We start from the raw sequence: 16,753 nt of genomic DNA, 5'->3' as shown, positions 1-16,753 counted from the left end.
TGCCATCATGATGAATGTTTACAACACTTTTTTGAGAGCCAATTATACTGGTTTTTTGTGCAGGAACTGGAGATCAGCCAGATCACTTGCATGCAAAAAGCCGCTGTGGATCTGTCTTTCAAACAAGAGCAGCAGAAAACACTATAGCAAGGTTAAAGCTATATCCACTCTGGTAAGAGAAGCTTTCTTTTTCTTTGTTATGGTAAGAGTTTGATAAGAAATCCTTTTAAACCACAATGTGGTCAGGCAGAAGAAAGAGACTCTGTTATATAAATCAGAAAATGCTTTTTCTTTGAAATATTTTTTTCACTATGCTTTGTGCCTTTATGTTATAGCAAGATAAAACTGATACACTAAGATTTTTCATATTGCACATGTTAAATTTGTATTGGACGTAGGGGAGTCTTCAACTACTCTTCTGTTGAGTGAAATGTTGTGGGTAACACCCCTCACCCCCCGCATGGGCACCAAGGAAGGAGAACTGTCCAGACCCCAGGTACAATTAGTGCCTGAAGAATATCTTATAGTGTTATTACTCAGCTATTTCCTTTATATAATCTTTGTATATAATCATATATTAGTTTATAGAATTAGTGCCTGACATAACTTACTGCTTACATGTATCTAGCTTATATAAAGGAAATAGCTGAGTAATAACACTATAAACTAAGATATTCTTCAGACACTAATTATACCTGGAGTCTGGACAGCTCTCCTTCCTTGGTGCCCATAGTGGGGTGTTATCCACAAAATGTGAGGTCATTTTATGTTTATGGTATAGATCTCCTGGTCAGGACAAAGGGAAGAAAGATTGACATTCTAATACCATGGCTGAGAGTGAATGTATGTGTTTAAGTTTTCCCCTGACCAATGGTGTTATTAATTACCAGAAGCCCACCACCACCAAATTTGGCCTTTGGATTCACTTACAGATATTTTTGACCGCTCTAACCTCTTTTCATATTTAAAATTGGAAAATCTGGTGATTATTCTGGATGAGTTTGTTTGAATATTGTTTTGTCACCTTTAGCTCTAAAGAATGTAACTGTACATATATATATATACTTTGTATACATACAAAGTACAAGATTTTGTTTTTCACATAATTTTTTCAGCCTGCAATGTGCTTCAACATTTGTATGAGAATCTACCTATTATAAACTCTATCCAAATTCATATCAGTCTAAAATGACAATAAATATTGAGAACATATACATGTGTATGTACAAATACTTATGTATACTTATATACATGTGTTATGTAAGTATATATATATATATAAGAATACATATATATACTTATACATGTATTATATAAACATATATGTATAAGTATATATAAATACTTGACACGAGCAAAATTAATTTTATATAATTACACATTTACATGTTAAGGCAATGTAATCCCTATGGAAATTTATAGCTTTTAATTTTCATTTTATATGGCCCTTCCTCTTCATTTTCTTGGTAAACTTTAGTGCAGAAAACAATAACATAAATATCAAAAAGATTTCACAATCAGAGCTATGTTTGAAGATAAATTACGTTTTAAAATAAACTTGTGTGATTCAGATTTTATTATTTTTAAGTTGTTTAGTTACATCAATGATTTAATTTATATATCTATGAGATTTGGATATAATCTTTTTCAGGAGTTTACCCCAGAATAGCCTTCCAGGTTTGAAGTTATAAGCAGTTTGCTATGGCTGCCTAATATGCTACCAATAAAATTCATGCTTATCTGATAATTTCCATACGTATTTATTTATTATGTACCTTGCTAAAAGGTTTGAGGAAAAGAAACATGTAACTTAAAGAAATGAAATGTAATATCTATATAGTTTTAATGAGGATTTAACATATATGCTTACAAATAATGAGTTTTTGCAGAAGGTTTGGCTGAGGACAAATAACAGAGTCAGGAGGAGTCAGTGATGACAATGAATACAATGAGAATTAATTTTTCAGATGTAAAAAATAATTTGCTTTAATGAACTTAAAAAAAAAACATTTTTGCTCTCTTCTTCCCTCATTTAAATTATGCATACATTCAATTTTACCCATCTGAAATCTTTACCTGTGTACCTTGCACTGAAAAAATATAGGCAGCCTCACCGCTGAAAAAGATTCTAGTTTAAAGGGGAGCTGAGGGAAAAAAAGTCATTAACTATGTTACCATGAATCAATGTAGTAAAAATATATATAATATTTCATTTGACTTTCTGTCGTTTTTGCACACTTAAGACTGTTTGTTGCCATAGACACATGCAGCCAAGCAACAACAACAAAAATATCAATTCCCTTAGTTTATATCTTTCCCACTTTAAAATGAATTTCAGACAGAAAAAAAAAATCTTTCTAGGGTAAGACCCACACTTATTGATGTGTGTGTGTGTGTGTGTTTGTGTGTATGTGCGTGTGTGCACACATATATAGTTATGTACATATATATGTATATATATATAGTTGTATGCGTGTCTGTTTTTCTTTTCATTGTTATCTTTGCATTTTGGAACTGTAATTGTTAACATACACACATGTGCTTTAGTTCAGAAGATAGGAAAGAGAAGCAAGTATAGCATCTTGCCCCCTCCCGCCCCACCGCGGATGAGTTTGGCACAGCAGGATAACCTACCATTTTTTACTTTCATGACTTTGCTTTTACTTTTCATCTTGAGAACACTGCTTTTTCTACTGTCTCTTGTCCAGGTTCTACCTAAGCTTTATGGCTCAGACTAGAAGCTGCTTTATATAAAGATATCTTCCTATCAAGCTTCATACCCACTCCAGGAAAAGAGATTTCTTTCATTTGGGAATTTTCTTATAACTTTGATTTTTATGAAAAAAAAAAGTTGGACAGGAAAGTTTATAAAGTTTGCAAACAGGATTCAAATTCACTGATTCCTAATTATAAACACAATGAAATTGCTTTGTTACACTTTCTCTCCTTTTAGACATATTTTGAGAAACCTGCTTTTTCGAGAGATATATTGTAGAAAAATTTTTATTACTCGTCAAATGTTCCTTGCCTTGTTAATTCTCTTTTCCTTATAGCTGATGAAATTGTGTCCAATTTCACTGAGAAGATAGAGATCATTGTATTGGTTTCCTGTGTTCTTTTGCCTCCAAATCTACAAAGGTGACCTCTCGATCTGCCCCCATACTGCTCTTTTTTCCTTCATTTGTAATGGGAAGAAGTATCCCAGTTTGCATGACCCAACTTCCATTTCTTCTACTTGTGGCTTCTCAGGTATACTCGTCTGCCTGATAAATATTTTTACCCTAATATTTAGCTGTATTTTCTCTATGAAATTTTTCCCATTAAACACCTCTTTATACTTACTATGCATACCTACCAATATTCGGCTGGGATTACACATCCTTCTCTAAATACCATCCACATATCTGATATTCACAAAAACATCTCAAGGAGCTTTTTTTTTTTAAATTTTTTCCAGATACCACTTCCATATACTTGCCTTCATTTTTTCTATAAATTTGCTCAATCCTTGTAATTCTTTCAAATTTTCTGAGGTAGTTAAATTATTTTCTTGTTGCTGAGTCCACTTAGTTTTCTTGGTTTCCCACCAGTATTTAAGAAGTGACTGTTCAGTTCCTTTCCAAATAGTTTTCCCTTTACCTCCTTAATATTCTCCTAATTTTGTTTTGTTTCTTTTCTTTCCTATTTCTTTGGTAGCTTTTGTTCTAGTAGGGTACACTTTTAAGAGTTCCTCAGGACACAGTAGTAGACCTAGTACTTTCTCTCTCTCTCTCGCTCTTTCCTCTTCCCTCCAAGATCTTTATTTTTATAATTATTAAAAATATCAGCAATCTTACAGTGTAACCTTATAGCATGTGTCAATAATTGGGTACAGTCCTTGATTCCATATGGATACAGATGAAACTTTTGAGTGTACAATGGTGTGAAGGTGTTACGTATTCAATAGAAAGTGGTATGATATTCTCTTGCATTGCAGGGAAGCAGCCACAAGCTGCAGTCCCCATTCACTCAATCATGAGGGTAAATAATTGATACTCTACACTAGTATACTGTGTTGCCAGATAATGTTGCCCAACTGTAGAATAACACAAGCGTTTTTAGAACATTTAAGGTAGGTGATGTTAACTATGATGTTCAGTTGGTTCAGTATGTTAAATGTATTTTTGACTTACAATATTTTTTAAATTTATAATGGGTTTACTGGAAGATAATACCATTGTAAACGGGGGAGCATCAATATATTTATCAGGCATATTGGATTTAGGGTCAAACAGTGAAAACACCCTCTCTCCTGGAAAATATTTGATTACATTCTACCATGTTTTTATTTTTATGTGTCCCCAGCAATCCAAGGTGCTTTCCAGGAAGCCCACTCTGGCCTTACCTCACAGGGAGCTCTAGGGGAAATGGTATTGTTAAACCGCCCATGTGCAGATAGAACCAAAGAAAGAGGCACAATGACAAGAGTGGATCTTGATGGAAGATCCATGTTCCTGCCAGCTGTGGTGCCCAATTGCAGATACCAGTCAACCTCATAGCTAACCTGCAGCACATAGTTAGGTGTCTTCAAAAGCATGGTGAAAAGTTTCACCTACAGAGTTCCTATGCTGATTTTTTTACTCACCTAGTCTCAGAGCCCACCTCAACAATCCTGCCTAGGCAAGGAGATGCCCGTCTCCTTCCTTTTTGAAGAAATGAAGGGGTTAGACTAGCTTAACTTGACAACTCAAACAGCAGCTTTGCTCAGGCGATAAACACTCCTAATGACTTTGCCCAGATAAGGAACTTCCCACTTCTGTGAATTTTAAAGAAGCACATGGGTAGACCTACTTAACCTAGAAAATCAAGTAGTATCTTTACTCCATACATAAGCCCTCCCAAACAGTCCACTCAAGCAAGAAGACTTCCATCTTTGTGCATCTCAGAAAAACATACAGTTTAGATCTGCTTGGGATGGTGTTGAGAGCTTGGTTCAGCATCCTTTCAATATAGCCAAAATATCACTTTATAGTTCCACATTGTCAGGGAGGCAATCCTTAATTGTTTTTTTGGTTTTTTTCGAGACAGAGTTTTGCTCTTGTTGCCCAGCCTGAAGTACAATGGCGCAATCTCCACTCACCGCAACCTCTGCCTCCTGGGTTTAAGCGATTCTCCTGCTTCAGCCTCCCCAGTAGCTGGGATTACAGGCATGCCCCACCATGCCTGGATAATTTTGTACTTTTAGTAGAGATGGGGTTTCTTCATGTTGGTCAGGCTGATCTCTTAACTCCTGACCTCAGGTGATCCACCCACCTCAGCCTCCCAAAGTGCTGGGATTACAGGCGTGACCCACTGACCCCAGCCTATTTGTGTATTTCTAAGGACCATAGCCTTTGGATCCACCTGTCCAGAGTAGTGACTCCAGCTAACCTTGGAGCCAAGCCTGCAGCCCTGCCCAACTGCAGGTCACCAATAACATAACTGGCTGGCCACAGTATACATCTTGTGACTGGCCTTAAAATTCATCACAGTACTCACCCAGCAACTGTATTTTTTTTTTGAGAAGGAGTTTCGCTCTTGTTACCCAAGCTGGAGTGCAATGGCATGATCTCGGCTCACCGCAACCTCCACCTCCTGGGTTCAGGCAATTCTCCTGCCTCAGCCTCCTGAGTAGTTGGGACCAACCCCACCCAACATATACAGAAAGTTAATAGGCCACTAGCTAGAGATTTCATAGAAGGCACTGCCTCATCAAGATGTCACCAGCTGACTTTTCCAAAATCAGAGGCTAGATTAAGTACCAGAAATATAAATAGATGAATTACCAGAAAATATAAATATAATATTTAGTAAAATTTAAAAAGGAATATACAAAATTGTAAGAAATTAGACAAAGAAATAGAAACAATAGGAAAGAACCAGATAGAAATCTTAGAGATGAAGAATACAATGACTGAGATGAAAAACTCAGTAGAAAACTTAAAAAGTAGAAGAAAAAAAAAACCAGCTACTTTAGTTGAAAGAACATTTGAAATTATCATCAGTAGAACCGAAAGATAAAGGAATAAAGCTTACAGTAATTATGGGATATCATCAGGAGATTAAACTTTCACATAATAGGAGCTCCAGAAAGAGATGAGTGATAATAAAGGCCAGAAAGCATATTTAAAGAAATAATGGTTGAAAACTTTTCTTATCTGGGTTAGTTGCCAATACCAGATACAGAAAGCATGAAGGTCTTCAATAAAATTCAACCCAAAGAGAAACACTGCAAAGCATGTAATAGCAAAACAATCAAAAATCAAAGACAAGAAAAAATTCTTAGCAACAAGAGCTAAGAAACATATTATAGATGAAAGAGGGTAAATATTGCTATAAGAATATTTCTCAGCAGAAGCTCTTCAGGCCAGGAGAGAGTAGAATCATGTAGTCAAAGTTCTGAAGGAAAAAAATAAAGATGTGCCAACTATAGATACTTTATTTATTCAGACAGAAAATCAATAAGGAAATATTGGACTTGAACAATACTTTAGATTAAATGGACCTAACAGATATACAAAATATTGTATCCAACCACAACAGAGGATACATTATTCTCAAGCACACAGAAAACATTATCCAGAATAGATCACATGCTAAGGGACAAAGGAAGTCTCCCAATTTTTTAAAAAAGCTAAATTACATCAAGTATATTTTCGGAACACAATTGTATGAAAGAACATCTATAAAAGTAGCAATTTTAGAAAATTCACAAATATATGTAAATTAAACAACATGCTCCTGAACAATCAAAAGGTCAATGAAGCAATTAAAATGAAAATTAAAAAAAATATTTCAAGACAAACACAAATGGAAACACAACACATCAATTCTATGTGATACAGAAAAGCAGTTCTAATAGCAAAGTTTTTGTCATAGGTACCTAAACAACAACAAAAAAAAGATCTCAAATAAACCAACTAATATTATACCTCAAGGAACTATTAATAGAAATAGAACAAACTAACCCCAAAGCACATGGGAAAAAATAATAAATATCAAGTTAGAAAAGAAAATGAAATAGAGACTAAAAAAACAATACAAAAGATCAAAAAAGCAACTCTTTTTTGAAAAGAAACACAATTTTAAAACTTTAGCTAGAATAACTAAAAAAGAGAGAAAACTCAAAAACAGAAATGAAAAAGTAGACATTACAACAGATACCACAGAAACTTCTGTTGACAGTTACATGTCAAAAAATTGGATACTGTAGAAGAAATGGATAAATTTCTAAATACATACAACCCACCATGACTGAATCATTAATAAATGGAAAATCTGAACAGACTGTTAACAAGGGGATATCATAAGTAAGAAAAAATTATGGTCTCACAGCTGAATTCTATCAAAAATTAAAGAAAACAGGTATCAATCCTCATATTCTTTCAAAAAATCAAAGGGAAAAGGCCGAGAGTGGTAGCTTATGTCTGTAATCCCAACACTTTTGGAGGGTGAGGCAAACAGATCACTTGAGCCCAGAAGTTCAAGACCAGCTTGGGCAACACGGCAAAAAGCCTTTTCTAAAAAAATATACAAAAAAAAAAAAAAAAAAAAAAACTCTTTTCATGAGACCAGAATTTACTTGATGCCAAAGACAGGCAAGAATGTTATAAAACAAAAAAATATATAGACAATATAATATCCCTGATGAATATACATGCAAATATCCTCAACAATTACTAGCACACCAAATTTGACATGTTAAAATGATCATCCATCATGATTTAAAGACGGTTCAGTGTATTGAAATCAACAAATATATTACAGCATATTAACAGAATGAAGGACAAAAACTGATCATTTCATTAGAGGTAGAAAAAACATTTGACCGAATTTAGCATCCTTTCATGGTGAAAACTTTCACCAAACTATGTGTTAAAAAATGCACCTAGACACCATAAAAGTCATGTAAAAGAAGCCTGCTGCTAGCATTATAAACAATGCTAAAAAATAAAAAGCCTTTCTTTAGGATCTAGAACAAGGCAATTATGCCTCTTCCCTCCATATCTGTTCAACATAGTATTGGACATCCTTGCTAGAGAAATTAGTCAAGAGACACACATCCAAATCGAAAATGAAAAAGTAAAATTTTCAGTATTTGCTGACAACTTGATCTTCTGTATATAACACTCTATAGACTCCACAAAAGAAAGAACTAATAAACAAATACAGTAAAAGTTGTAAAACACAAGATCAATACACACAAATTAGTAGCATTTCAATATACTAACTACAAACTACCCCAAAGCATAATCAAAAGAACAATTCAATTTATAACAAATACCAAAAAATAAAATACTTAGTAATACATTTAAACAAGGAGGTAAAAGAGTTGTTCACTGTAAACTATACAATGTTGATGAATGAAATTAAAGAAGATACCGCTTTTCCAATAATAGTAATATAGTAATATCAGTGTAATTTTATAGTGTGTGTGTGTTGATGTGTGTGTGTGTGTTTTAGAACTAATGAAAAATGATTTTTCTAACTGAAATGAACTGTTTAAGGGTGTTTGTATTATTTCATAATTTTCTTATACAATTTTAAGTTATCTTCGTAAGCGTCAGTTTATGTCTTTTGCCTACCCTTTAATAAGTTGACTCTTCTCTTTGACCATATATAAAAATTAAATCAAGTTTGATTAAAAATTTAAATGTAAAACTTCAAACTGTAAGAATCCTTGAAGAAAATCTAGGAACCACCTAGGTTTTCTGGACATTGGTCTTGGAAAATAATTTATGACTTAAGTCCTCAAAAGCAAGTGCAATAAAACCAAAAATGACAAATGGGACCTAATATTGGATTTCTTAGTTGGCTGATTTAAAAACCTAGGGTGAGAAAAACCTATAGGTTTTTGACTCATTATAATGAAGGTTTATATTCATAAGTATTTAAGGCTGTTACTCAAATTTTAAAAACACAATTTTTTGTTTTCACATATAACCATGGAGACAGCCAAATATAATCCCAATGCTCCATGGAAAAGAGTTTGAAAACTCCTTTAGTACTAGTATGCAAAATAGATTAAGTGCTTTGATGACTGATTAGACAAAAAAAGAATCATCAAAAATGATGACTGGAGGTCAAGCTGTAAGTAGCACTCAGTGAAAGCAGGGAGTGGTGTTCTAGCAGTTACTTCAGGCATGAAAATAAATAAAGATCAAGAAGAGGCTCCATACTTTAGTCAGAGGTTCTTATATATAATGAGGGGAAGACCTTAGTTTTTATTACAAGGGTCTACCTTTCACCCTTACTGATTTTATAATCTTGATAAAATTACTTAAACTCACCAAATCTCAATTTATTAAATTAATAGAAATGAAGAAAAAAAAATCTCATAGATTATAACAACTATGTGCAAGGTCTTAGGGTACAAAAAGTTGTTGTAGTTGTTGTTTTGAGAAGGAGTCTCAGTGTATTGCCCAGGCTGGCCTTGAACTCCTGGGCTCAAGTAATCCTATTGCCTAAGCCTCCCAAGTAGCTGAAGTTATAGTTGCTCACCGCCATACCCACTTCACAAAGATTTTGGTATGTGTTCAAGAATGTTATTGGAATCTTGAATAGAACTATATGGAAAGGCAGAGAAATGATATAAACAGATATTTGAACTTTAATAGCAAGGCAACTATAACTTTTTCAATTGGAGTTAAATTTTAAATTCTGTTGATTGCTGAATATATTCAGTTATTTCTTTTACTAAGCATAACTTGAAAAACCACACATAACTATACTATAGTATCTCCGGATAAATTCTTAAAGGCTCTGTAATTATATTTTATTTGGGATAAAATATATTGACTTTGCCAAGATTAACATAGAATAGTAAATTTCTAACCTCCTAGGTAAGTATTTTCTATTATTTATTACTTATAGTACATTATCAATACTTAATTTGACTTTGTCTTTTATTATGTTTCCAAAATCTTGCAGACACATATTTTCACTAATTGCCAAATATTGCCTTTTGTGGCACCATAAATGAAATAAAGTTAATTGATACAAAACTGGAAATTAAATTTTAATTCATCTTTGTTTCAAAATTTCTCATTGTGTAAAAAAAGAAAAAAACAACATAAGTTGATACAAAATACATTACACTTAAAAAAGTATATAGAGATAGACAGGTAGATAGGTAATAAATAGATCACCCATTGCATGGAGGTTTAAAATTTCATCTGTGTTCTATTAATTATTTAATAATTCAGATTTTAAATTATAAATTTAGCCTGGTCATGAGTTAACTTATGTATTCTATAAATTAAAGCATGGGATTTATGTTATAATTAAATTTGAATTTATTTTATTTTTTCTTATAACTTTTTACAATTTGAAATTAGATGTACCAATTGTTGGCTTATATACACACTTAGACATAGATACAGTCTTAGATATTAGAAGTGTTTTTGATAAAATGTTGATTTTATACTCCAGAAAGTGAAAGACTTGTGTAGAGAATATTACCTCCTTCATTTCTCCTCAGACTAGATTTATTACTAAATAAAAAGATGCAGAACTTTTTATTATTGAGACCCTGATCTGGTTCCTCACTGTACCAAGGTAATGGGACTTCCCAGAACACTTTTGTGAGTTAGCCAATGATGGGACTGAGCCCTGCTTTTCAGAAATTGTTTTCTATTATGTTCCCCAATCCTGCTCTCTGTAGATACACTATTAAGAATGAGTACATTAGGATCAGGAGCCTTAGTTCAAATTCTACTTATATTACCTGCCAGTTGTTAGATAATCTTTGTATTTTTAATAAATATGGGGTTTTACTGTGTTAGCCAGGATGGTCTCGATCTTCTGACTTTGTGATCTGCCCACCTCAGCCTCCTAAAGTGCTGAGATTATAGGTATGAGCCACCAGGCCTGGCCTATATTAGCTTTTAAATATTCCCTGTGAATGAAAAAGTTCACCTTTTATGACATTTTAGAGAACGTGGCAATTATATACTTCATTTTCACAAATGTAAATGGAATGAGGTTTCTTTTTTGGGATTACTAAGAATATGACTACTAAGGATGTGACAACTTCTATTCCTGAATGAGTAGGAGGGTGTGTGCACATGTGCATGTGCATTCGAGTGTGTGTGTGTGTGTGTGTGTGTGTCTGTGTGTGTGTGAAGTGAATGGGAGAATGAAATAATTCTATAATTTGACCAAAACTATGCTTCATTAAGTACAGAACTATGATATTATTAACTTTTCCTTTTGAAAAGATGAAAAGTGAAAGAAAATTTATAATTAATTAAAATTGTTAGCACATTTTAAACTCTATTAATGTAGCATTATGATATTATGTATAATATTATCTTTCTCTCCAGTAATTTGGATGGTTCAAAGTCAGAACAACAGTAATGTGAAATACATGTCCATTTATGTGTAAATGTAGAATTGGAAGCATCAAAGCTGCCCACTAATGGGAGAAGGCAACCCCTCTTAGGGAAATACAACACTTTTCCCTCCAAGAAGCATATAGAACAAAGCTGTAACAATAGTATCCCAAACCTGTAAAAGCCTTTCTTTCCCCAATCTATCCTTCCCCTGTTAGAAGACATTAAAAAGTCATGGGCACTTGAATAGGACAATGGGGTAAGAGGGTCTAAGAAGCATACTTTGATGTGATTTCACTATTTATCTTAAACTTGTAGTCATGTCTTTATATAGCATCAAATGAAGTATGCATTTGGAGCAGAGGCTTTGACTCAGTCTACCTGGGTTTCCGAAACATTTCTGTTACGGGTTAGCTGAATTAGCCTGAGCAAGTTGCCTGATGTTGCTAAGCCTTTGTTTCCTTCTTTGTATATTGTAAATGATACATATGATTATGTTTTATATGTTTATATATTTTACATATGATTATGCTTTATATGTGAAAAATAACTGAGAAGATAAATGTATTTATTATAGTGTCTTGTGCCTTATAAATAACCAGTAAATGATAATTATAATTTTACTCTTATATTTCATCTTCTACTCTTCTGAGTATCTAGTAATAAGGCAGCAGACCTATGAGCCAATGGGTAAACAAATGGCAGTGTAAGGTTTTCCATTTTCTTGAGTTAAAAACACACGCTAATATTCTAAGGACATTGCTTAAGTAGAATTTACCAAGAAAGTCAATGACTGATGGACCACACATTCAGAGGATACTTGTTAAAGGGCAGATGCCATAATGTACTGCCTATTTAAATGATTGCCAAATAGGTTGTATCCTTCTAATATGGTTTTTAAATAAAATGTACTCAGATATTTAAATATCTATATTGCATTAACATAGCTTGCTTGTATTATAAAAAGAGGAAAACTTTAATTTTTATTTGATTGAGATAAAATATATCATGAATATACGCTAGACTGGAGTATATGATTATTCATATTGGCATAGATTATTATAATTATTATTATTTTATTAAAATACTATTTAAATATTAAAAAAACAGTAAGTCATTTGCAAATTGAAATAATCAGGATGAACCTTTAGTTATACAAATGCAAATTAATACCCATTTATTTATCTTGGAAATACCCAAGATATTGATAAAGTTATATGTATGCAATACTTCATTCTTCTCATTGAAAAGATCATGTAATTTCCTTTGCTGGCTGGTGCAAGATCTTGGAGCCAAAGGCATTAGAAAATGTCCTCAATACTATGTGAAACTTAACACTGCTAGGATCCAAGTGGTCAAATGGAGATATGATATGTATAACAGTGTATTAGTTTGTTTTTTCATTGCTATAAAGATACAACTGCAGACTGAGCAATTTATTAATTAAACAAGTTACATTGACTCACAGTTCTGCATGATGACGGCAGAGGCCTCAGAAAGCTTACAATTATGGTAGAAAGCGAAGAAGAAGCAAGGCACATCTTACATGGTGGCAGAACAGAGAGAGCAAGCGAGGAAGAGCGAGGAAGTGCCACACTTTAAAACCATCAGATCTTGTGAGAACTCACTATCATGAGAACAGCATGGGGGAAACCACCCCCATGATCCAATCACTTCCCACTAGGTCCCTCCCTCAACACGTGGGGGTTATAATTAGAGAAGAGGTTTGGGTGGACACACAGAGCCAAACTATATCAAACAGTTTAGATAATATTAAGCCAGTGTATTTCTCATTCTTCTCTAATTATGATGAAAAACTACATAGTATAATGTTCAGAGTAGGAAATTTGGAGCTACCACCTTGCTGTCTAGGCTTGAACTCAGATTGTACCACTTAATGGCTATGAAAATTTGAATAAGATACTTTATCTCACTGTCCTAGACTTATATTTAAAATGTATGTAATAATAGTACCTCCTTTATCAAGTTGTTGTAAGAAATAATTGAGTTAATCAATATGTTCTTAGAATAGTGCTTGACATAAGAGATTAAGCTCTATGTAAGTATTTATAATGCATATACTATTCATGCTGTCCAACCATACTCACTTAGGAATCCGTGGATTTCAGTGCTTCAGAAGCTGGGCAGGTATTATTTAAAACAGTCATCCATTGCTTAGATCTGACTCTGGAATTAGTTTGATGAGTCAATTGATGGAAATATATTTCTTAAAAATTAAATATGATTTTTAAGAAATATATAGCCAACATTTTTTCATATGAAAAGAAATGTTAGAAATTTCACTTCAGGCTAAAGAAAGAACACTGAATGCAACATTAGGCTAAAAAAAAAAAAAAAAAAAAAAAAAAACACTGAATACACCATAATACAACATAAGAGAGAACAGTGTTCTAAAAAATAAAAGAACACTGAATACACAAATGGAGGAAGCATAGTGCACTTTTCTTGATGGTTGGAGGAGTAGGGGACACAATCTAAATAGAAAGGCTTATCCTTTTAACAGCCACAATCAGCACTATTAATATTCTTCTTTTACAGATGAAGAAATGGTGGTTTAAAGATGTTAACAGGTGGCTGCTATGATTCTGGTACCTAGTTTCTTCTGATTTTAAACACAATGCTTCCAATTTTTATTTCCTTCTATCAAAGGTTTCATTATATATGTTGGTTAATGTTTAAGTTGTGAAGAGAAATCTCTCTTTAATTTACATTCTTAGATGCTTACACAAATAACCAGGCCTTTTTTTGTGTGATTTGCTAAGCTATACTAACAACTTTGTTTTGTAAATATTTCCAAGTGGAAGATTGTATCTCTAGAAAGCATAGTCACCCCTATTTTTCCTATGCTCTACATCTTTGAGGCTCCTTTTTAAAATATCTAGCTTGTATGGGTATGGCTCAAAATAGATACATTTTAAAAGTAAGATCTTCATTTCTACTTCTCATTATTGAGCAACAGAGTGCCAATTCTCATGTGAAGAATCATACTAATAGTTCATTACATGCAATAAATTATGAATGGATAATAATGTAATGTTCAATACATTGTGAATGAATATTTTACACACCAAGTTTTGGATTTTTCTGGTTTTTATTTTCAATTCCTTCTACTATGAGTCATTTCCAGTATCATTAAACTTAAAATTATATTAAAATGTAATTCAATTATCACATTATATTCCCAGTATACACACATACATATTTATACATGTACATGTTCTATACATGCATACATTTACACACAAACACTCGATAGCAGAGATTGTATAGTTGATAGTCAAATTGTTAGTTGCTCTATCATAGAAAATTCCATTACTGTTGGTAGAATTGAAAACACCATGGTTACCTTATGTTTTCTGAGACTTCTTATTTATTTTTATTTAAATTGAGTACTTACATGCTAATATAATATTAAAACTCCAACTTCCATAATTTTATGTTAAATGACAGTAATAATATTGCTTCAGAGGTTTCAAAGTATTTAATATTCAATAGTGTTTTATTTAATGTACCCTAAATGTATGATGCAGTGAAATATATATTTTGATACAAACAGAAAATTTTTTTAATCTTAAAACATTCATTAAGTAATATATTAGAAAAAATTACATCCAAGCAAACAATAAAAGCAAAGAAAAAGTTGCAAAAGAAATCTCAGAAAACAGCTGATTTTCTAATTCTACTTTCATCTCTTTTGTATCTATGCTCAAAAAGCCAATTTTCTTCTAATGTTTGTGCAGATTACTTTCTGCACATTGTACATCTTACTTCCTGCACTACATAACAAAATGAATAGGTGATACCTCTCAGCACTTGACACTGGTGGCAAAGATTAGCAGGATTGTTGATTTTGACACATCATATATATTAAGCCCTTTCTGGAGGGATGCATTGCAGAATAACTGATTTGCCATGGTAGCCAAGATACTCTATGATTTTTTACCAAAATAAAATACAACAATTTCAGAAGAATATTGAAATGGAAACTAATTGCCAGTAAAACTAAATTTTTAACTATTCTACAATATCTTTATTGAATGTTGTGACATTAGCCTGAATATTGACCTGTGTTATTTTATAAAAGGGAAATAGAAATTCTGTGATTCATTTTAAATTGAGAGTTAGCATAGGCATGAGAATTGATTTTTTAAATGTCACTTCTTTGACACAGAAGTTGCATGTTGACCATAAGATTTAATCTACAGTGCATTCTTAAAACCAGAGATATTGGTTTGCTTGTGTTTTAATAAGCTATAGCAATTTTTAAGATGTCAAGAGTATAAAAATGATATTTTTTTAAATACATACCTGTTTCAGTGATATTGATGTTCCTTTAACTGATCTGTGAGTAAATTTTGAAAAGAAATTGGTTTCTCATAAGTTCCATTTTTAATAGTTAAGGCAACAGTCCATGACTTCTTACAGTTCCAAGGTTTTGAACAGTGGCTATATATCTGCTGACAGAGTTTTGTACTTCAGTTAACCTTGTGTTTAAGCTAGGGTGAGAGATGGAATATAGAAGGATAGGAATAATTGTTGAAGGGCAGATTTGAGTAAAAACATTTTGTGGTGGTTGAATATTTAATATAAATGCCATCTCCATTTTTTGTAGAGTTGTGGATCCCCCTTGATTTTTAGAATTTGTCAATCTGTATCATTCTGTCTTATCTTTGAATAAAACTCTAAGTCTCAACTCAAGGAAAATAATATTTTGTAATAAATCACTAATAGGTAACCTCGTTTCTCTACCTAAGCTGATTTTCTCATACAGTTAAGTAGTTGAGAATGACTCTTCAGAATGACTTACAAATTAAGACTTAACAATTTCTGCTTATGCTTCTAATTTATATATTTATTATTTCCTTGATTATATACCAGATATAAATGATATGTGAGACTTATATTTTTCTCTTTACATTTTACACTTGTTTTTTAATCCAAGGTCTTTTAAAAAACATAGGCTGCTTGGCAAATCATTAAATAGGGTTATTTGGGAAAAAATGTATTTCTGTAAAAAGACAGATTTTTGATAACCAAAGGTATGAACCTTAGTTCAATCAATCAATATGTAAAGAATAATGGATTTGAAGAATATGCCAAGGGCCTAACTTCCGGAAATCTAAATGTCACTATACCAGTAAGGGGTAGACCAATTATCCGAAACATAGGTATAGCCTAAACATTTTTTTGTGTAATTCATCATCCAATTCTTAATACTAATACATAGAAATGCTCAATTTTACTTCTGCCATGTAGACAAATTCAAAAGTCAGCAAAAGTCAGAACAAAGAAGAGCCAAGTTTAAAGGCATGTAATCTACTTTCCAGAGAAGCTACCCAAGTTCTGACTCACATTAAATTTTGTTTGGTTCACAATATCTC

The 16,753-nt window shown here is 32.6% G+C and overlaps 1 protein-coding gene across 7 annotated transcripts in view; it reads left to right on the top strand.

The window, feature by feature from the left end:
• The window catches only part of MGAT4C (MGAT4 family member C), a 948,770-nt gene that overhangs the window by 487,299 nt on the left and 444,718 nt on the right, over positions 1-16,753 (top strand). For 5 of the 7 annotated variants that reach the window (XM_032297125.1, XM_032297109.1, XM_032297140.1 and 2 more), the window contains one exon: positions 64-172. The exons of the other annotated variants lie outside the window; for them this stretch is intronic. The gene's annotated coding sequence lies outside the window, so the exon portion shown is untranslated. The remainder of the gene's footprint in view (positions 1-63; positions 173-16,753) is intronic. 7 annotated transcript variants of the gene reach the window in all.

The sequence above is a fragment of the Sapajus apella genome, unplaced genomic scaffold (assembly GCF_009761245.1).
Source record: "Sapajus apella isolate SASKATOON/1434 unplaced genomic scaffold, GSC_monkey_1.0 scaffold2, whole genome shotgun sequence".
In the NCBI taxonomy this organism is placed as follows: domain Eukaryota; kingdom Metazoa; phylum Chordata; class Mammalia; order Primates; family Cebidae; genus Sapajus; species Sapajus apella.
Note: the sequence above shows the minus strand (reverse complement) of the source record. Positions and strands in the feature narration are given on the sequence as shown.